The sequence below is a fragment of the Lolium rigidum genome, chromosome 2 (genome assembly GCF_022539505.1).
Source record: "Lolium rigidum isolate FL_2022 chromosome 2, APGP_CSIRO_Lrig_0.1, whole genome shotgun sequence".
NCBI lineage: Eukaryota > Viridiplantae > Streptophyta > Magnoliopsida > Poales > Poaceae > Lolium > Lolium rigidum.
Window position 1 is genome coordinate 86072901 of NC_061509.1, and position 22582 is coordinate 86095482.

Genomic DNA, 22582 nt, shown 5'->3' on the forward strand with positions numbered 1-22582 from the left:
GTAGGTAGGTGTGGTGGACACAAATGGCATAGTTTTTGGCTCAAGGATTTGGATGCACGAGAAGTAATCCCTCTCAATACAAGGCTTAGGCTAGCAAGGTTGTTTGAAGCAAACTCAAGTATAAAACGGTGCAGCAAAGCTCACATATGAACATATTGTAAGTAGTATAAGATTTTACATCGTCTCCTTGTTGTTCAAACACCTTAACCAGAAAATATCTAGACTCTAGAGAAACCAATCATGCAAACCAAATTTTAACAAGCTCTATGTAGTTCTTCATTAATAGGTGCAAAGTACATGATGCAAGAGCTTAAACATGATCTATATGAGCACAACAATTGCCAAGTATCAAATTATCCAAGACAGTATGAGGCATTTTCTGTTTCCAACCAAATAGCAATAAATGTAATAGCTTCCAACTTTTATCATTGAACATTAAAAGTAAAACGAAGAACACACGTGTTCATATGAAAAAGAGGAGCATGTATCTCTCCCACACAAGGATTGCTAGGATCCGATCTTATTCAAACAAAAACAAAAATAAAAGCACACAGACGCTCCAAGTAAATCACATAAGATGTGACCGAATACAAATATAGTTTCAATAGAACAACCTGATAAGTTGATGAAGAAGGGGATGCCTTGGGCATCCCCAAGCTTAGACGCTTGAGTCTTCTTGAAATATGCAGAGATGAACCACGGGGGCATCCCCAAGCTTAGACTTTTCACTCTTCTTGATCATATATCATCCTCCTCTCTCTTGACCCTTGAAAACTTCCTTCACACCAAACTTCTCATAAACTTCATTAGAGGGGTTAGTACTCAGAAAACTTTAATCCACCTTGGCCCTGTAGTGACACATTGCAAGAACTCAATAAAACATTAGCTACAGCTCTCCACGTCTAGAAAACCTTGCTTAAAGTCCACAAGAGACAATGCAAAAAACAGAGATAGAATCTGTCAAAACAGAACAGCCAGTAAACACGAATTTTTAAGAGGTACTTCCGTTGCTCAAATCAGAAAACTCAAAACTAATGAAAGTTGCGTGCATATCTGAGGATCACTCGCGTAAATTGGCAGATTTTTCTGAGTTACCTACAGAGAATCATACCCAGATTCGTGACAGCACGAAATCTGTTTCTGCGCAGAAATCCAAATCTAGCATCAACCTTCTATTAGAGACTTCACTTGGCACAACATTGCAATAAAATAAAGATAAGGAGAGGTTGGTACAGTAGTAACAACTTCCAAAACACAACAAAACATTAGCAAAATAAACACATGGGTTATATCCCAAGAAGTGCTTTCTTTATAGCCATTAAGATGGGCTCAGCAGTTTTAATGATGCACTCGCAAGAAATAAGAGTTGAAGCAAAAGAGAGCATCAAAAAGCAAGTTCAAAACACATTTAAGTCTAACCCACTTCCTATGCATAGGAATCTTGTACACAAATAAATTCATGAAGAACAAAGTGACAAGCATAAGAAGGTAAAACAAGAGTAACTTCAAAATTTTAAGCATATAGAGAGGTGTTTTGGTACCATGCAAATTTCTACAACCATATTTTCCTCTCTCATAATAATTTTCAGTAGCTTCATGAACAAACTCAAAAATATAACTATCACATAAAGCATGCTTTTCATGATCCATAAACACATAATTTTTATCAAGCTTAAAAAGAGTGGGATCAAAACTTTCAAAACCACTTTTATCAATAATATAACACGATGATTGATCAATCTCAAAAGATATGGGACTCATAGATAAAGTCAAGAACTCTCCAATCCCATTTTCATTAGTAGTACAATTAATATTATCAAGTAACATAGGACCATCATCTAGAGATTTATCATAAACATTTGCCAAGAAAAACTCTTTAGTACCATGCATTTCGACATCAGGCACAAACAAAGCATTATCATAAGATTTATCAAAATAGCATGGATTATCATAGATAACAGGAGCATAATTATTCTCACAAGTTTTACTCATAGCGAATAATTCAAGAGAATCCACAGCAACATAACATTCATCCTCCTTTGGTAAGCATGGAGGACAATCAAATAGTGTAAGAGATAAAGAGTTACTCTCATTAGAAGGTTGGCATGGGTAGCTAATCCATTCTTCCTCCTTTTGTTCATCACTCTCCTCTTCTTTTTCATCCAATGAGCTTTCGAGGTTCATCAATTTCCTCCTCTTTTCAATCCAATGAGCTTTCGAGGTTCATCAATTTCTTCTTCCACGAGTTCTCGCAAATTGTGAGTGCATTCTTGTGCATTAATGAGTCTCTATTTATAATCAATGATATAAGGATTATCACTGTAGCTTTCTATGCAAAAATTAAGGATAGAAGAGACATAATCTTTAAGGTCCTTACAAACAACACAAGTTTCATAATTTCTAGCAATGAAGTATTCTATCTCAGAGGCTCCCATAAATAAGACAAATTGTTCTACCTCTTCGAACCCAAAATGAATATAGCTATTCCAATTATAGTTCTTAATTAAAACTTCCTCACTAAAGCCACATTGAAATTTAAGATGTTTAGTATCCTGTTTAGAGCAACGGTTTATATCATGGCGTTTAAGCAAGATTTTAGCAATTGTATTCAATTTTTCTATCACACCACTCATAACTTTACCCGTTCTTGATTCTCTATAATTATTATAGAATTCAATAAGCTCCAAATAGGTTGTAGGTTCTCCCATAGCAACAGTTTTTAATTTTTTGGTTTTTCAAATTTTTATGGATTTTCGGGTATATGAGAAAAGTAAAACAAAACAAAAAGAAACTAGACAAAAGTAAACTAAGCAAAATAAAACTAGACAGAAATAAACTAAGCACAAATAAACTAGACAAAAGTAAACTAAGCAAAGCAAAATAAAGTAAAACAGAAACAGAGATAGAGGTAGAGTGTACTCCCCAGGTGAACTTATGAGTAGAGCTATGCCTCCCCCCAACAGTGTTGTTGTTGTGTGTAAATCCTAGACCAAACAAGAAGCTTACAGACTGGTGACAAAGTTGTCTGTAGCAAGTGACCATGGTGAAGCTCAAGGAGGAAGACCAAGAGTTGACCGCATTCATCACTCCGCACGGCGTTTTCTGCTACAACGTCATGACTTTCGGGTTGAAAAACGCGGGAGCAACCTATCAGCGGTGTATGCAAGCTTGTCTTGCAAAACAGATTGGAAGGAATATCGAAGTCTACATTGATGATATCGTGGTGAAAACAAAGTATGCCGCAACTCTCATCGACGATTTGCGGGAAACCTTCGACAACCTCGACAGGTATAAATCAAGCTGAATCCGAAGAAATGTTTCTTCGGGGTGCCAGGAGGACAGGTACTCGGGTACTTCATTTCAGCCAGAGGGATAGAGGCTAATCCCTTAAAGATCAAAGCAATTCTCGACATGGAGCCGCCAAAGAATTTGCACCAAGTGCAGCAATTGGCAGGACGGTTGGCAGCACTCAGCAGATTCATTGCCAAGCTAGGAGAAAAAGCTTTGCCCTTTTACAACCTGATGAAGAAGTCGGAAAATTTCGAGTGGACAGACGAGGCGCAGGAATCTTTTGACAATCTGAAAAAGATCTTATCGACGTCTCCGGTACTCGTAACCCCACGTGAAAAGGAAACATTGCTCATGTACATAGCAGCAACGGTGCAGGTCTTCAGCAGCGTCCTAGTCGTTGAACGGGTAGAGGCAGGAAAGGTACACGGTATGCAAAGGCCCGTCTATTACCTCAGCGAAGTACTCACACCAGCAAAACAGAGGTATCCTCATCACCAGAAGCTGGCATACGCAGTATGGAGAACGGCTCGCAAGCTACGCCACTATTTCACGGAGCATCCAATCATCGTCTTAAGCGAAGCCCCATTGAAGAATATACTCACCAACCCAGAAGCCACGGGTCGGGTGTCTCAATGGGCCATCGAGATAGCACCACACGACATAACCTACGTCAACCGGACGGCGATTAAACCCCAAGTCCTCCCAGATTTTGTGGCAGACTGGATCCAGTCACAAACACCGGCAGCACCCGACATGTCTGGTTCATGGACAATGTATTTTGACGGTTCCAAGCGGAGTACAGGCGCAGGTGCAGGGGTGATACTGATATCACCACAGGGGGACAAGATGAGGTACATATTACGTATGAATTTCTCTCTGCTGACAAATAATGAGGCAGAATACGAGGCGCTGTTGCACGGGATGAAGATGGCGAAGGCATGTGGCGCAACTCGCCTGGAAATCTATGGAGACTCGAACCTGGTGGTGCAGCAGTCGATGAACTTATGTGACACGGTCAGCGACAACATGATAGCCTACCATCAGCTATACCAGAATATGGAAGCCAAATTTGAAGGATGTGAACTTAAGCATATCGGCAGAGCCAGTAACGAGGAAGCCGACGCTCTGGCAAACATTGGCTCCACGTGTTCATCTATCCCAGACGGAGTATTTTACGAAGTCATCACCCAGCGGTCGATAAAGGAGAAAGCATCGGCACCTCCAAAACCATCGGCTGGCGGTTCAGAGACTAGCTCGCAGCAGGATGTTGAAGAACCTCCACCTCGACCCACAGAGCAGGTCCTCCTCCTCGAACCCTTGTGGACCAAACCCTTTTTAGCATACCTGATAAATCAGCAGCTACCGGAGGATCCAGTGGAAGCCAGGAGAATTGTGAGGCGGTCGAAAGCCTTCACCGTGGTAAACGGAGAACTCTACAAGCGTAGTATCTTTGGTATCTTTCAACGGTGCATCGCCATCGATGACGGAAAGGCTCTGCTACGAGAAATACATGAAGGAACCTGCGGGCATCACGCAGGCAGCAGGGCCCTCGTGGCGAAAGCTTTTAGAGCAGGATTTTACTGGCCAACGGCAGCATCGGACGCGCGGGACTTGGTCATGAAATGCAACCCGTGTCAGCATTTTGAACCAAGACCTCATGCTCCCGCAACAGACTTGATGACAATACCACTTGCATGGCCCTTCGCACAGTGGGGACTCGATCAGGTCGGGCCACTGCCGAGGTCATTGCCTGGGGGTCACACGTACCTGTTAGTCGCAGTCGACAAGTTTACCAAATGGATCGAAGCCATACCTGTTCGAAACCAGGAAGCCGAAACCGCTGTCCAGTTCTTCAAAGGGATAACTTGTGGATTTGGCATGCCTCATAGTATCGTCACAGACAACGGAACCAATTTTGACTCCAAAAAGTTCCGGAAGTTTTGCGACGACGGTGGCATCAAACTAAAATTCGCATCGGTGGTACATCCTCAGACAAACGGGCAGGTTTAAAGGATCAATGGTCTCATCGGAGATGGCCTCAAGAAACGCCTTACACGTGCAGTAGGAGCATGGGTCGAAGAATTACCATCTGTGCTTTGGAGTTTGCGTACCACACCCAATAGATCAACCCAGTACACCCCGTTCTTCTTGGTGTACGGAGCCGAAGCAGTGTTACCATCCGATGTCCGGTTCGAAGCCCCTCGGGTGACCGCATACACGGAAGCTACTTCCAACAGCGCGTTGCAGGATGTCGTGGATCTCCTTGACGGAGCTCGGGATATTGCCTTGGCAAGAACAGCGGTGTATCAGCAGGCGCTAAGAAATTATCATAGTCGACGAATACGCAATCGAAGCTTCAATGTTGGAGATATGGTATTACGACTGAAGCAGGAGAGACCTTCGAAGCTCGAATCTCCATGGGAAGGGCCGTTCATCATCACTAAAGTGATACCAGGAGGAGCTTATCGGCTCAAAAATCCAACGTTGGGAAAAGACGTTGAAAATCCATGGAACGTTGCACATATGCGACGATTCTATGCATAGGATATAACTATCCCCTCCCTGTTATTCGGCAGCTCTTAAGCTTGTCTTATGTTATGAATAAAATTATAATCAGAGTTTCTACCTTTTATTGTTCCAGGCCTCATCATCCGAACGGATTGTTCGGGGCCGTTATCATTGGCTCTTACTCCCATCGGAGCGCTGGCCAGAAACACGCTTGAACAGTGTCATTAATTAAATACTCCGATCGGGAGCTAAGGTTAATGACACACAACAACCCATCCAAGCCTCGACAAAATACGAGAGTGCTGGAGTTGATGGACCTATCACCACAAACAAGGCTCTAACCGGTGCACCGCGTGACGAAGCCAAGCGCCTAAATCCCTCGATTATTCGACGGGTGTCGCTCTTACAGAACTTACATAGCGACTCCGCAATAAACTTGCAATTACAACGGAGTCGTCGGGTGAGCAGGTTGACTTGATCCCTCAGCCGCTCTCGACAAAAAATTATCAATCGAATTAGCAAATTCACCAAAAGTACATGATGTACAAAACACAATTACATTTATATGAGATTATCCCTTGCAGGTACAAGGTCATTACATACGTAAATTCATGGCAGGTTTCTCTGGTCCTCTCGGGCCCTCAGATCCCTCTCAATACCTATTTGCATCCGAGAGATGATGGTATACGCAGGATTTCTAGCAAGATCATAATATTGGTCTAAACTCCTATTGGTGTTTGCTATGGCCTCCAAATCCAAGGTCGGATGACATGCTAACACCGAAGCAAGGGCACGTTCAGCACCACCCAGGAGCTCTTTTCGCACCAACAGCCGAATCCTTTCAGGGGTCTTGAATCGGGTAAACAGGGCAGACAAAGTTTTGGGTGCTTCGTCCAGAGGAAACAATGTTCTCCAAACCATCGAGAGATGGGCGTGGAACTTGTTGAAGTAGTAGTGCACCTTCTCTACTCGATGTTCGAATTTGGCCACGGCAACAGCCTTCGGGCGATTGGACCATAGCTCATGTTTCGGGTGAGCGACATCAACCATCGCTTCAATCTTCTCATGGATCCTCCTGTTTTCCTCCGATTCATCAGGAGCCGCAACTGTCGAGAGGCAAACATCAGCAACAAGATATTCAAGCTTCTATAAAAAATCGACGGATGGATAGACACTTACAGCTCAAGCTTTCGGTAGCAACACGGAGACGATCGAGAGCGTGTTGATCAATTGCGGTCGCAATCTCACCTTTTATTTTCACCAACGCTGCCATTGCGTGAAGGGTGGTAATGTCTTTGTTCAATCGAGATATTTGATCGCGCAAACAACGAACAAGATCGGATTCGTCACTAGACGAAAGATTTAAAGAAGGATCGGCACGAGAAGAAGAAGACGAAGGCATCTGCAGCACAAGTCTCAGTTCAGAACAGCATTAATAAAAAATAAACTCCCATCGGGAGCGCAGCAGTGTATATATTACATTCAAAAGGCTGTTGGTACTGGCAACAGAGCCAAAAGTAAAAGGCGAATAGGATAAACTGTATCGGGTCTTAATTACAAATTGATAAAGCAAGTGATCATTCAAGGAGCGGCCGATGATGAGCCGGGAGCTGCGAGTCTTGGTCTTCGCCTCGTCAACCAGCTTGAGGAGTTGATTGGCACATGTTACTGCTGATTGTTTGAAGGTCTCGAGGTTGATTAAGCAATCATTGTCATCTACAGGCAATGCCTTAGACAACTTTTCTAGTTCAGAGCCTAGCCCATGACCCATCAGCAGCTGGAAAGTAAGTACCGCCCCAAATAAACGGGAACGACGCTTAAGTACCTCCACAGGTTCAGAAGGATCGATGGGGAAAGCATCTGCCATCTCGCCAAGGGTCTTGTCCTGCTTCATCTTTGGGAATATCATCGAGAATAACCTCGACAGTGCTCCCTTGGTCCGTTGCAAAACCCCGAGGACTTGGATGTTGGATTCAGCAGCAAGTGACAAAGCGTCAATCATTGAATCTTCTCGAAGCTTACGGGCTCAGTTGATACTCAGATCAGCAGCGCCTGAAGGAAGACAGATAAGCAACTTGGAGGAAAGTATTGTGTCGAGGGTGCTCCTCGGCAATGCCCTCCGATAGGGGCTTAGGGTTGATGGAATCCTGTAAGCTGACACGAGACATCGGTTCGCAGACAAACGGGGAGAGCAATTTACCCAGGTTCGGGGCCCTCGGTGAGGTAAAACCCCCTTACGTCCTGCCTGTCTGATCTTGATTATGAGAATAATGGGTTACAATGGGGTGCCGAAGGGTTCGGCTGGGATCTCGTCGAGAGGCTAAGTGATGCGGCGACCTAGCTCTAGACTTCTGGTGGCTAAGATTGCTAAGATTGTACGTGCCCCTCGGCAGCCCCTCTCCTGGCCCTTATATAGGAGGCCAGGTCTGAAGACATCTAACCGAGTACGACTAGATTTACAGTAGTTCTATCTCTAAATCTTCCTTGTTCGGCTCCTTCCTTGCCTTGCCTGTCAAGGAATCTTCCGCTTCGCCATCCAAGTGGCCCGTCTTGTCATCGAATACCTTCATGGGCCTCCAGCTAGATCGTGTAGGGTAGGGCAATCTCGGTTACCCGAAGGGTAATGCCCACGTCGATAGCCCAGAGTGTCTAGCCGAAGATAGTTCGGGTAGAGACTAAAGCATGCCTCCACCTAATGTTCTTCTCCTGGATTGTTTTTGTCCATCTTGTATCAGCATCATCTTCTTCTATCGGGTGCGCGTCAAGCGCTCCCGATGGGAGTAGCCCCCGAGTCTAGGTACGGATGCTTGCAATCCGTGCGTAGACTCAAGTTGTACCACTCGAACATTTTCCTCTGCCGAAGTTTTTCTGCAAGTCTTCATGATGAGGACATCCCTACTACACCACTACCTCCGTCATTGACAAATGAAGATGAACCTCTTTGTGAAGCTCAAGTCCGATGAAGTTCGGATTGGACCAATTACAAGAGCTCGTGCGAAGCTACTTAAACAACGGGTGAACTTGTTTCTAAACGATACTTTGATTGATGAGAACTTTATACTGCCTAAGTCCTATTACTTATGTATCATCGAGGTATCAAGAGGAGACGAGCATCGCACGAGGAGTAGAGGAGCAGCTGGACATGAAGACGGACGTCAAGATGGACGTGAAGCGGGACATGGAGGCTGGACATGAAGATATCTCATGGACGCGCGAGGGAGGAGCGGGAGGCATGCGCGAGAGGAGAAGTCAACGTCCAGGCCGGTCCAGCGCCCGGTTAGACCGGCCTCCAGACCGGCCAGCCCGGTCTCTGGCCCGGTTGACCGGGCGGCAACCGGATCGAATGCATCGTACCGGGGCCAAACCGGAGTTTTGCGAACTTTCCGGTTTGCCGCCCGGTTGACCGGATGCCACGCCGGCCAGGGGGGCCGGTTGACCGGATTCCATACCGGATTTGTCCGAGTCTGTCTCGACCAAATCTATTCTGGGTCGGTTTTACTTGTATCTTTCGACCAGAACTCGTCCCGGACGCCTATATAAGTGCCTTGGACGACCCCCTAGCTGCTTTAGACCACGTTTAAGATAAACCCTAGTTCATAGTTGATTGCTTTGCAACTCTATTAAACTCTACACCCGATTGCTTTGATTTGGTGTGGAATTGCTGAAAGTCTTGTGTGATCTGCTGTTCCATTGGGAATTGGGAGGTTGCAACTTACCGCTTCGTGGTCGGCGGCTACGTGCACAAGTGTGTGGAGTTGCGAATATCTTACAGGGTTGAGAGCTGTTGCATCTGGCGACAGGGACCAATCGAGAGATCTCGTTGCATCATACAAGTTATCTACAAGTTATCTCTGCTGTGTTCATCGTGTGTTCATCACCATCCACCTCGCTTACTGAGAAGATCGGGCCACCCCTAATCATCTTGGTATCAGATTTCAGTGTTTCCTCGGTAAGCCATCCACAATCCACCCCATAGTTGAGTTGTGAGTGTTTTCATATCCAGAAAAAGCCAAAAATATTAGGGTTAGGGTTTGCCATAGCCATAGCTTGCACTAATTTCGAGTTTTAGTTGCTTTTCGTAGTTGTTTTTGCGTACCTTTATCTTTCTTCTAGTAGAATTGTTAGGGTTTGTGTTTACTTTTCATCTAGTTCATCATCTAGAGTCAGTTTTTGTTTACTCCGAGTCCACATAGCATACAGTGTGTTTTGTCCAAACCATAGCCACAGCCATTCGTTATACGTGACTAGGAGCTTCCCCAGAAGAGACTAGTTTTACCGCTCGACAGGCTGCTCATTAGGGTTTTGGTGCTTTGCATATCTTGTTGGCCGTGTTATCAAGGAGTTGAGTCATAAAATAAAATAAAAAGAGAAAATTGAAAAGAAGCAAAAAAGAGCTACATAGCTGCGTTACAAAAAGAAAAATACAAAAAAAAAAGTGAAGTGCTAGTCGAATCAAGTGAAGGCCTAAGTTTTTCTTTAACTGCACCCGTAGTTGAGCAATCTTGTGCCTGTCCCGTTGAGCTTTGCTAGCGTCTCTCGAGTGCATTGCAACCTTTCATCCATATAGTTGCATTGCCACATTTATCGCCTTGAGTGAGTATCTTTGGTTGTCTACGGTCAGCGCTAGAGCTTGTTATTGGTGCAAATAGGTAGCCTACCTAGAGCCCCACATATACCCTGCTTTGTCGTGTGATTGTTCTTATACCCTTGATATCCGCTTCGCTACATCCGTGCACTAGTTGTTCCTACAAGTGGTAAGCAACACTAATTTACTTTGGAACGGTAAGATCTCCTTTTCTTATCAGTTTTGAGTGAGTTGTGAGAGTACCACCATATATTTTTTGATTTAGTACACTAACCTACTAATCATGTCTGCTAGTGATCATAAGCTTGTTAACTAGGAAAACAAGGATTCCGCAGATATTATCACATGGAGGGAGTTTGAAGCTCTTCGTAATGAGATGCGACGTGAATTCCGCACTCAGGATGATGAGCTTAGAGGCACGGTTGAAGAGATCAACCAAAAGATGGATGCTACTAATGAGACCGTTACTGCAATGGCGGATCAAATGACAGATATTCAGCGTACTCTTCAAACTTTACAATTGGCTGTTGACAATCTCACAAACCAACAACAACAACAAGATGAAGATCCTGATGACATACCTGGTCGTGCTAATCGTCCCTGTGGTTGGGCTCCACTTGGCCGCCATGGTCGTGGACAAGATGAAGAAGATGGATTGGGTAAGCCCAAGTTTTCCATACCCAAGTTTGAAGGAGGAGCTGACGTTGAAGAATACCTCACTTGGGAGCTCAAGATTGAGAAGTTATGGAGCTTACATCCAAACTACACTGAAGATAGGAAGATCAAGCTTGCTTCTTCCGAATTTGATGGTTATGCATTGCGTTGGTGGATGCACTTGTTCGTAATCGCCAAGCAGATGGTTGATGCGCGTAGATGTACACGTCCGTTGGGAACCCCAAGAGGAAGGTATGATGCGCACAGTGGCAAGTTTTCCCTCAGAAAGAAACCAAGGTTTAATCGAACCAGGAGGAGCCAAGAAGCACGTTGAAGGTTGATGGTGGCGAAATGTGATGCGGCGCAACAACGGGGATTCCGGCGCCAACGTGGAACCTGCACAACACAACCCAAGTACTTTGCCCCAACGAAACAGTGAGGTTGTCAATCTCACCGGCTTGCTGTAACAAAGGATTAACCGTATTGTGTGGAAGATGATTGTTTGCAAGAAAACAGTAAAACAATTATTGCAATAGATTGTATGCTATGTAAAGAATAGGACCGGGGTCCACAGTTCACTAGAGGTGTCTCTCCCATAAGATAAAAGCATGTTGGGTGAACAAATTACAGTCGGGCAATTGAAAAATAGAGAAGGGCATAACAATGCATGTACATGATATGATAAATATAGTGAGATTTAATCCGGGCATTACGACAAAGTACATAGACCGCCATCCAAGCTGCATCTATTCCTAAAAAGTCCACCTTCGAGGTTATCATCCGAACCCCATTCGGTATTAAGTTGCAAAGCAACGAGACAATTGCATTAAGTATGGTGCGTAATTTAATCGACAACTACATCCTTAGACATAGAATCAATGTTTTATCCCTAGTGGCAACAGCACATCACAACCTTAGAACCTATCGTCACGATCCCGAGTGTCAATGAAGGCATGAACCCACTATCGAGCATAAATACTCCCTCTTGGAGTTAAGAGCAAAAACTTGGCCAGAGCCTCTACTAATAACGGAGAGCATGCAAGATCATAAACAACACATAAACAATAGATTGATAATCACCATAACATAGTATTCTCTATCCATCGGATCCCGACAAACACAACATATAGTATTACGAGATAGATGATCTTGATCATGTTAGGCAGCTCACAAGATCCAACAATGAAGCACAATTAGGAGAAGACGACCATCTAGCTACTGCTATGGACCCATAGTCCAGGGGTGAACTACTCACTCATCACTCCGGAGGCGACCATGGCGGTGTAGAGTCCTCCGGGAGATGAATCCCCTCTCCGGCAGGGTGCCGGAGGCGATCTCCTGAATCCCCGAGATGGGATTCGCGGCGGCGGCGTCTCGGAAGGTTTTCCGTATCGTGGCTCTCGGTACTGGGGGTTTCGCGACGGAGGCTATTTGTAGGCGAAAGGGTAGGTCAAGAGGCGGCACGAGGGGCCCGAGGGGCGGGCGGCGCGGCCGGGGCTCGGGCCGCGCCGCCCTATCCCCTGGCCACCTCGTGGCCCCACTTCGACTCTCCTTTGGTCTTCTGGAAGCTCCGTGCAAAAATAGGACCCTGGGCGGTGATTTCGTCCAATTCCGAGAAATATTTCGTTACTAGGATTTCTGAAACCAAAAATAGCAGAAAACAGCAACTGGCTCTTCGGCATCTTGTTAATAGGTTAGTTCCAGAAAATGCGTAAATACGACATATAATGTGCATAAAACATGTAGGTATCATCAATAAAGTAGCATGGAACATAAGAAATTATCGATACGTTGGAGACGTATCAGCATCCCCAAGCTTAGTTCCGCTCGTCCGAGCAGGTAAAACGATAACAAAGATAATTTACGAAGTGACATGCCATCATAATCTTGATCATACTATTTGTAAACATATGTAATGAATGCAGCGATCAAAACAATGGTAATGACATGAGTAAACAAGTGAATCATAAAGCAAAGACTTTTCATGAATAGTACTTCAAGACAAGCATCAATAAGTCTTGCATAAGAGTTAACTCATAAAGCAATAAATCAAAGTAAAGGTATTGAAGCAACACAAAGGAAGATTAAGTTTCAGCGGTTGCTTTCAACTTATAACATGTATATCTCATGGATATTGTCAACATAAAGTAATATAACAAGTTCAATATGCAAGTATGTAGGAATCAATGCACGAGTTCACACAAGTGTTTGCTTCTTAAGGTGGAGGGAGATAGGTAAGCCGACTCAACAATAAAAGTAAAAGAATGGTCCTTCAAAGAGGAAAGCATCGATTGCTGTATTTGTGCTAGAGCTTTTATTTTGAAAACATGAAACAATTTTTTCAACGGTAGTAATAAAGCATATGAGTTATGTAAATTATATCTTACAAGTTGCAAGCCTCATGCATAGTATACTAATAGTGCCCGCACCTTGTCCTACTTAGCTTAGACTACCGGATCTTTGCATGCCATGTTTCAACCAAGTGTCACAAAGGGGTACCTCCATGCCGCTCGTACAAAGGTCTAAGGAGAATGCTCGCATTTTGGATTTCTCGCTTTTGATTATTCTCAACTTAGACATCCATACCGGGACAACATGGACAACAGATAATGGACTCCTCTTAAATGCATAAGCATGTAGCAATGATTATTATTCTCATATGAGATTGAGGATATATGTCCAAACTGAAACTTCCACCATGATTCATGGCTTTAGTTAGCGGCCCAATGTTCTTCTCTAACAATTTGCATGCTCCAATCATTAAGGTGATAGATCCTTCAGACAAGACGGACATGCATAGCAACTCACATGATATTCAACAATAGTTGATGGCGTTCCCCAGAAGCATGGTTATCACACAACAAGCAACTTAATAAAAGATAAAGTGCATAAGTACATATTCAATACTACAATAGTTTTTAAGGCTATTTTGTCCCATGAGCTATATATTGCAAAGGTGAATGATGGAATTTTAAAGGTAGCACTCAAGCAATTTACTTTGGAATGGCGGAGAAATACCATGTAGTAGGTAGGTATGGTGGACACAAATGGCATAGTAGTTGGCTCAAGGATTTTGGATGCATGAGAAGTATTCCCTCTCGATACAAGGTTTAGGCTAGCAAGGTTATTTGAAGCAAACTCAAGGATGAACCGGTGCAGCAAAACTTACATAAAAGACATATTGTAAACATTATAAGACTCTACACCGTCTTCCTTGTTGTTCAAAACTCAATACTAGATATTATCTAGACCTTAGAGAGACCAAATATGCAAATCAAATTTTAGCAAGCTCTATGTATTTCTTCATTAATGGGTGCAAAGTATATGATGCAAGAGCTTAAACATGAGCACAACAATTGCCAAGCATCACATTATCCAAGACATTTTAGAATTACTACATGTAGCATTTTCCAATTCCAACCATATAACAATTTAACGAAGAAGAAACTTCGCCATGAACATTATGAGTAAAGCCTAAGGACATATTTGTCCATATGCAACAACGGAGCGTGTCTCTCTCCCACAAAGTGAATGCTAGGATCCATTTTATTCAAACAAAAACAAAAACAAACCGACGCTCCAAGTAAAGAACACAAGATGTGAGCTGAATAAAAATATAGTTTCGGGGGAGGAACCTGATGATGTTGTCGATGAAGAAGGGGATGCCTTGGGCATCCCCAAGCTTAGGCAGCTTGAGTCTTCTTAAAATATGCAGGGGTGAACCACGGGGCATCCCCAAGCTTAGAGCTTTCACTCCTCTTGATCATAGTATATCATACTCCTCTCTTGACCCTTGAAAACTTCCTTCACACCAAACTTCAAGCAAACTCATTAGAGGGTTAGTGCACAATTAATAATTCACACATTCAGAGGTGACACAATCATTCTTTACACTTCTGGACATTGCATAAAGCTACTGGATATTAATGGATCAAAGAAATTCATCCAATATAGCAAAAGAGGCAATGCGAAATAAAAGGCAGAATCTGTCAAAAACAGAACAATTCGTAAAGACGAATTTTAAAATGGCACCAGACTTGCTCAAATGTAAAAACTCAAAACTAATGAAAGTTGCGTACATATCTGAGGATCACGCTCGTAAATTGGCAGATTTTTTCGAATTTTCTACAGAGACTTGTGCCCAGATTCGTGACAGACAGCAATCTTGTTTCTGCGCAGCGATCCCAAATATAACATCAACCTTAGCATAGAAACTTTACTTGGCACAAAAACATGATAAGGAGAGGTTGCTACAGTAGTAAACAACTTCCAAGACTCAACAAAACAAAAATTGCTGTAGTAAAATAAACACATGGGTTATCTCCCAAGAAGTTCTTTCTTTATAGCCATTAAGATGGGCTCAGGTAATTTTAATGATACTCTCGCAATAAATAAGAGTTGAAGCAAAAGAGAGCATCAAGAAGCAAATTCAAAACACATTTAAACCTAACCCACTTCCTATGAAAAGGAATCTTGTACACAAATAAATTCATGAAGAACAAAGTGACAAGCATAGAAAGGCAACACAAGCACAACTTCAAGATTCTCAACATAAAGAGGGGAAACTTAATATTATTAAGATGCATATAACCATGTTTCCCTCTCTCATAATAACTTTCAGTAGCATCATGAACAAACTCAACAATATAACTATCACATAAATCATTCTTGTCATGAGCTACATGCATAAAATTATTACTCTCCACATAAGCATAATCAATTTTATTAGTTGTAGTGGGAGCAAATTCAATAAAATGGCTATCATTATTATTCTCATCACCATAATCATCATATATAGGAGGCATATTGTAATCATAATTAATTTTATCCTCAATAGTAGGTGGACTGAAAATATCATATTCATCATTGTAAACATCATATATAGGAGGTAAAGTATCATTCAAGTAAATTTTCTCCTCCATGCTTGGGGGACTAAAAATATCATGCTCCTCAAAACCAGCTTCCCCAAGCTTAAATTCTTCCATAGCATTAGCAATAATAATGTTCAAATAGTTCATGCTAATAACATTGCTATCATTATTATGCAAACAAAGTTCCATGGGTTTTTTAATTCTCTCTTCAAACACATCATGTCCTAATATAAGATAAAGTTCATAAAGATCTCTAATTTTTTTGTTGTTTTCCATTAAGCCTAACTAGTGAAAATAAAAACAAGTACAGAACTAGACATGATAACAAAATAAATTAAATGCAAGTAACTAATTTTTTTTGTGTTTTTGATATAAGAAAGCAAACAAGGCAGAAAAATAAAATAAAGTAAAGCAAGACAAAAACAAAGTAAAGAGATTGGATGTGGAGACTCCCCTTGCAGCGTGTCTTGATCTCCCCGGCAACGGCACCAGAAAACAGGCTTGATGCGCGTAGATGTACACGTCCGTTGGGAACCCCAAGAGGAAGGTATGATGCGCACAGTGGAAAGTTTTCCCTCAGAAAGAAACCAAGGTTTAATCGAACCAGGAGGAGCCAAGAAGCACGTTGAAGGTTGATGGTGGCGAAATGTGATGCGGCGCAACAACAGGGATTCCGGCGCCAACGTGGAACCTGCACAACACAACCCAAGTACTTTGCCTCAACGAAACAGTGAGGTTGTCAATCTCACTGAAGCTTGTCTGTAACAAAGGATTAACCGTATTGTGTGGAAGATGATTGTTTGCAAGAAAACAGTAAAACAAGTATTGCGATGAGATTGTATGCTATGTAAAGAATAGGACCGGGGTCCACAGTTCACTAGAGGTGTCTCTCCCATAAGATAAAAGCATGTTGGGTGAACAAATTACAGTCGGGCAATTGACAAATAGAGAAGGGCATAACAATGCATGTACATGATATGATAAATATAGTGAGATTTAATCCGGGCATTACGACAAAGTACATAGACCGCCATCCAACTGCATCTATGCCTAAAAAGTCCACCTTCGAGTTATCATCCGAACCCCATTAAGTATTAAGTTGCAAAGCAACAGTACAATTGCATTAAGTATGGTGCGTAATGTAATCGACAACTACATCCTTAGACATAGAATCAATGTTTTATCCCTAGTGGCAACGAGCACATCACAACCTTAGAACCTACGTCACGATCCCGGTGTCAATGAAGGCATGAACCCACTATCGAGCATAAATACTCCCTCTTGGAGTTAAGAGCAAAAACTTGGCCGGAGCCTCTACTAATAACGGAGAGCATGCAAGATCATAAACAACACATAAACAATAGATTGATAATCACCATAACATAGTATTCTCTATCCATCGGATCCCGACAAACACAACATATAGTATTACGGATAGATGATCTTGATCATGTTAGGCAGCTCACAAGATCCAACAATGAAGCACAATTAGGAGAAGACGACCATCTAGCTACTGCTATGGACCCATAGTCCGGGGGTGAACTACTCACTCATCACTCCGGAGGCGACCATGGCGGTGTAGAGTCCTCCGGGAGATGAATCCCCTCTCCGGCAGGGTGCCGGAGGCGATCTCCCGAATCCCCCGAGATGGGATTCGCGGCGGCGGCGTCTCCGGAAGGTTTTCCGTATCGTGGCTCTCGGTCATCGGGGGTTTCGCGACGGAGGCTATTTGTAGGCGAAAGGGTAGGTCAAGAGGCGGCACGAGGGGCCCAGGGGGCAGGCCGGTGCGGCCAGGGCCTGGGCCGCGCCGCCCTATCCCCTGGCCACCTCGTGGCCCCACTTCGACTCTCCTTCGGTCTTCTGGAAGCTCCGTGCAAAAATAGGACCCTGGGCGGTGATTTCGTCCAATTCCGAGAATATTTCGTTACTAGGATTTCTGAAACCAAAAACAGCAGAAACAACGAACTGGCTCTTCGGCATCTTGTTAATAGGTTAGTTCTAGAAAATGCGTAAATACGACATATAATGTGCATAAAACATGTAGGTATCATCAATAAAGTAGCATGGAACATAAGAAATTATCGATACGTTGGAGACGTATCAATGGTGAGCTGCCTATTATTACATGGCGTGCTATGAAGGAGGCGATGAATGCTCGGTTTGTGCCCACTAATTATTTGCGTACAATATTTGATAAGTTAACCCTGTTGAGGCAAGGTGTGAAGACTGTGGATGAGTACTACATGGAGATGGAGATGCTTATGCAGCGTGGCCGTGTCCGTGAGTCTTTAGAGATGACAATGCAGCGTTTTCTCAATGGATTGAAGTATGATGTCAAAGGCATTTTTCTTCATTACAGCTACACCAATATGAATCAATTGTTACATCATGCACGAGAAGCTGAATCACAGTTGGCTGAAGAAGCAAAGGTTAAGGGACGTGCTACGGGAGCTGGGCGCTTCACGCCTCGCGCGCCCCCACCTGCGGCGCCGGCGCCTTCGACGCGTTCTGCACCATACTCTACTCCGCCTAGTAAGTCGGGCTCCAATGTGTCTAACCCAAAGAAGTCCGAATCTGCTGCGAGTACGAGTGGTTCTAGCATGTCTACTGCGCGCAACCGTGATATGGTTTGTCATACATGTGGTGGCAAGGGTCACTTCAAGAGAGATTGTCCTAACCGTAAAGTCATGATTATCAATGAGGACAATGAGTATGAGACTGGAGATGATGTTGATCCAAATGCTCTAGACGATGATGACTATGACACTGATGGTGAAGATGCATATCCTTCTGATGCTCGCACTACTGTTGTGTCGCAGCGTGCTCTTAATGTGTTGCCTAGTGCATCTACTCAACGCTGCAATTTGTTCCAAACCAAGGCTTTAGTTGGTCCTAACAAGGCTTGCAAGGTCATTATTGATGGCGGGAGTTGCCGCAATTCAGCAAGCAAGGATGTAATAACCCAGAACATAGGAACAACGAAGGGTAGATTTAGAAATGGGATGTGCATTTCATCGCAAAACGGGGGAAATTTTCGCGCCTTATTGCAACTAAACCTAAGAGGGATCGAGGTTCTCTCTCATTTTGCACTTAGGGTTAGGCAATGTGAGTTAGGGAAATTTCGACATGATCTCTTTTATATCTTGTTGATTTGGGGAAGTTGAGTTCATTTGACAAGTGTTAATACATTAAACAAAAAGCACTACACAATATAAAAAGGAATTTATAATTCAAACACAAGATAATATACAAATCATTTTGGGATTTCAAAGTGAGTATAAAATACAATATTTAATCGAGAATATACACATTACATAATGCAAAAGCTCATAAACAAAAACTTGAGCTTTATTGATAACACAACACACATTACATTGTCTTTACAAAATTCTTGATACAAGAATTGAGGAATAATAAACAGAAATAAAAATAAAGATTACAATTTAGTTCCTAAACGAAATCTAGACTTTATGACTTGAAGTATTTCTTCATGGCCATGTCCATCTTCAAAAACCTGCAAAATGCAACATTTACACTAGCCAGAATGTGAGTGTTAGATAAATATTCAGTTTGGACAGAACCAAGTGTCATGCACACTTGTGCTGTTCCAAAACCATGGACAGCACAAGATAAGGGCAGTAGCAGACCAAACCTGAGCACACACAGGGGCTCAAGTTTCAGCATATGAGAGCACACAGCCCAAGTGTGCTAGGCAGCAACAGCAAGGCAAGGCATCAGCCTAGTCACCAAAGCAACCAGGCTTGTGTGTCGATGCAAGGATAGAAGTAGGGTTCATATAAAAGGGGCACAAACCCTAGAAGCCAGAACCGATCGACCGGATACAAAATTCACCAGGTAAGGGTGAAGCAAGAACAAGCTCAGTTCATCCAGTTCTTGAGCAAGAACAGAACCAACCCATACAAAACCACTCAACCACCAGGAATCATGGTGACCTGAGAAGATCATCCAAGACCTGGAGGTGAAGAGCTGTGACACAAACCCAAGTCTGCATCAACCAAATATTTCTTTCTAGGAGCTGGAACAAGGTATACCTAGTTCCTGGAAAAGATCCCATGGATCTAATCCATCATATGCATGAAATAAGCATGGGATGAGCGAAGCTCATATGGGTAGATCATCACTTGGTTTTCACCAAGGATTACTGCCAGTCAAAAGCCACTAAAATAGAAAGCATCTAGGTACAGATCCTATGCACAGAAACTAGCACATATGCACTGATGCACACACTAGCCAGATTTGATGCATAGATAGCACCAGTAGATGGCAAGAATTAGCAGCCAAGACTATGCAATAAATCCTAAGCATACAACCATCAGAAACCCTAGAATTCTTCACAGGCAAGTATATTGGCATTCATAGTTACTATGATTCCCAAATATACAAGCAAAGATGAGTAGCCAACCAGATCTAGCCAACCATGTGAGCAACCGATCGATAGCAAGGCTACTGAGGTCACTTCACACTTAGCACCAATTGAGAGAAAGCCAAATACAAAGCATCACTATCCAGAAATGGATTCAGACTTTAATTGCTTGTTAAATAATCATGAACAGCAAATTCATATCCAAGCAAGTTATTTAAAATCATCACTGCACAAGCAGTTCATTATAATCAAATTAATACAAGCATGAATTTATCACAGATCCATGCTCAGTACTAACAGTAGCACACTATTGGGCAACACAGTTAATTTAAAGCCACAGTATTAGCCAGTAAGCCATCACTGATAATCAATTGATCAAATTGATCAATCTTAGCAAGCCAAGTTACACAGAGAGGTTAGCCGACAAGCAAAGAATGATCCAATGGATCATTGGCTTGCGGGAGTAGCACTCGAATCATATCACGGGCACCTCCGGCACACACACAAGTGTCACGAGATGCAACACAAATACACCTAGACAAGCAAGCATGATAGACCGGTGAGCATAAGCAAGTCATCACCAAGCATAGCATGGCATAGTTAGCTCTTGAGCAAGCACGATAGAGCATGGCAAGTATAGAGCATGCTAGGAGCAGCAGTGAAGCAAAAACAACATGAACAGCATGTAGAGCGAAGCATGTGCCGGTACCAATAAATGGTAATTGGACCATGAACTTGCAATCAATCCAAGCACGGACGAATTGCATAGGAATAGCATGGCTCCGGGTGATCACGGGATCACCGAGAGCAAGCAGAAGCTTGAGGAGGAAGAAGAACAGTACCAAGAGGAGGCGCACGAGAGAAGAGGTGGATGCAACACTTACTTGCGCCTGGAAGCGGAGGCTAGGGCATGGCGAGGCAGTGCTCGCGCGGCCTAACGGCCGCAAGTCCGGGTAGGCGCCGGCGTTACGCCGACGAGCACCAACACCACCACAGCACGGCACGAGAGACGACGGCACAAGCACCGCAAGCGGCACTCGCGCCGGGTCGGTCTCGGAGGCGCACCCGTCGTCGGAGAGGACGTGATCTCGCCGGAGTTCGTCGAGGTGATTTCACCCGAGATCCGGATCGGAGGCGATTCGCCAGAGAAGAAGAGATGGGGAAAACCACGCGGACGGATCGATAGATCCGCTCGCGGCGGTTCAGGTGCGGTAGGTGGCTATGGCGGAGGAGCTCGGAGTCGGCCGGAGCACGGCGGCGGCCATGGCGGCGACGCCATCGCCACGGGAGTCGCGAGAGAAGCTAGGGTTAGGAAAAAGTGAGAGAGGGCCGAGTGAGTGAGAGCGGTGGGCCGTTCGGCTCCACCGAGCCGCTATGGCCACGCCTTAGTGGGCTGTCCCATGGGCTTAGGTTAGTGGGCTGGGCCCAATATGGGTCCAGGGGGGTATTTTAGTCTTTTCACAATTTAGAAAAGGCCATTATTTCACCAAATTTTAATAAATAAAATACAACTCTAAAAATCCATTAAAAATTGGATTGGTGAATGAAAAATTATTCTTGATAAGAATAAAATATGAAATAAAGTTTAAGGAACAAATTTAAATTTGTGAATTTTATGTATTTAAAATAAACATTTGGAATTTCAAATTATATTTCCTTGTATTAATAAACCAAGGAAAAATTCCAAATAAGTTTAAATACTTATTTCTTAAACATTTCAAAATGAAATTCTATTACTCCAAGTCATTTCTATTTAAAAAGGTATTTTCCAAAGGAAGATATTCTAATCCTTTTTATTCTCAAAAATATTGAGACAACTCTATTATTTCAGATTATTTAGGAATAAATAATGAATCACCAACATAAAGTAGTTTTGCTTTGAATTATGTTACCTTGTGTGAATTAAAGTGTTTTATACATTAAAACAATTGTAAATTACTGCCAAAGGCATAAATCTTAACTCAAACCTAAATTGTAATAACTTATCGGGATAAAGGGATTCAACATAAAATAATACATCCATGCATGCATCATTTGGATTTTATAACATTGTCCTTACCGGACAATGATGCTTCTTTACGTAACCCGAGGTCCAGGTTCCATCCAACGCATTGAACTGCACTATCTCGCAGTCCACAGGCAAGTTCACCCTTGCTCATGTCAAATTTGAGTATTTTCTATTAATTTAACACAAAGCTATATGACTTATCATTCCTGCATTGAAAATGAAATGTTACTTTTCCAATTATGAATATGACTATGTGGCTGGCAATGGAACCATGGTATGTG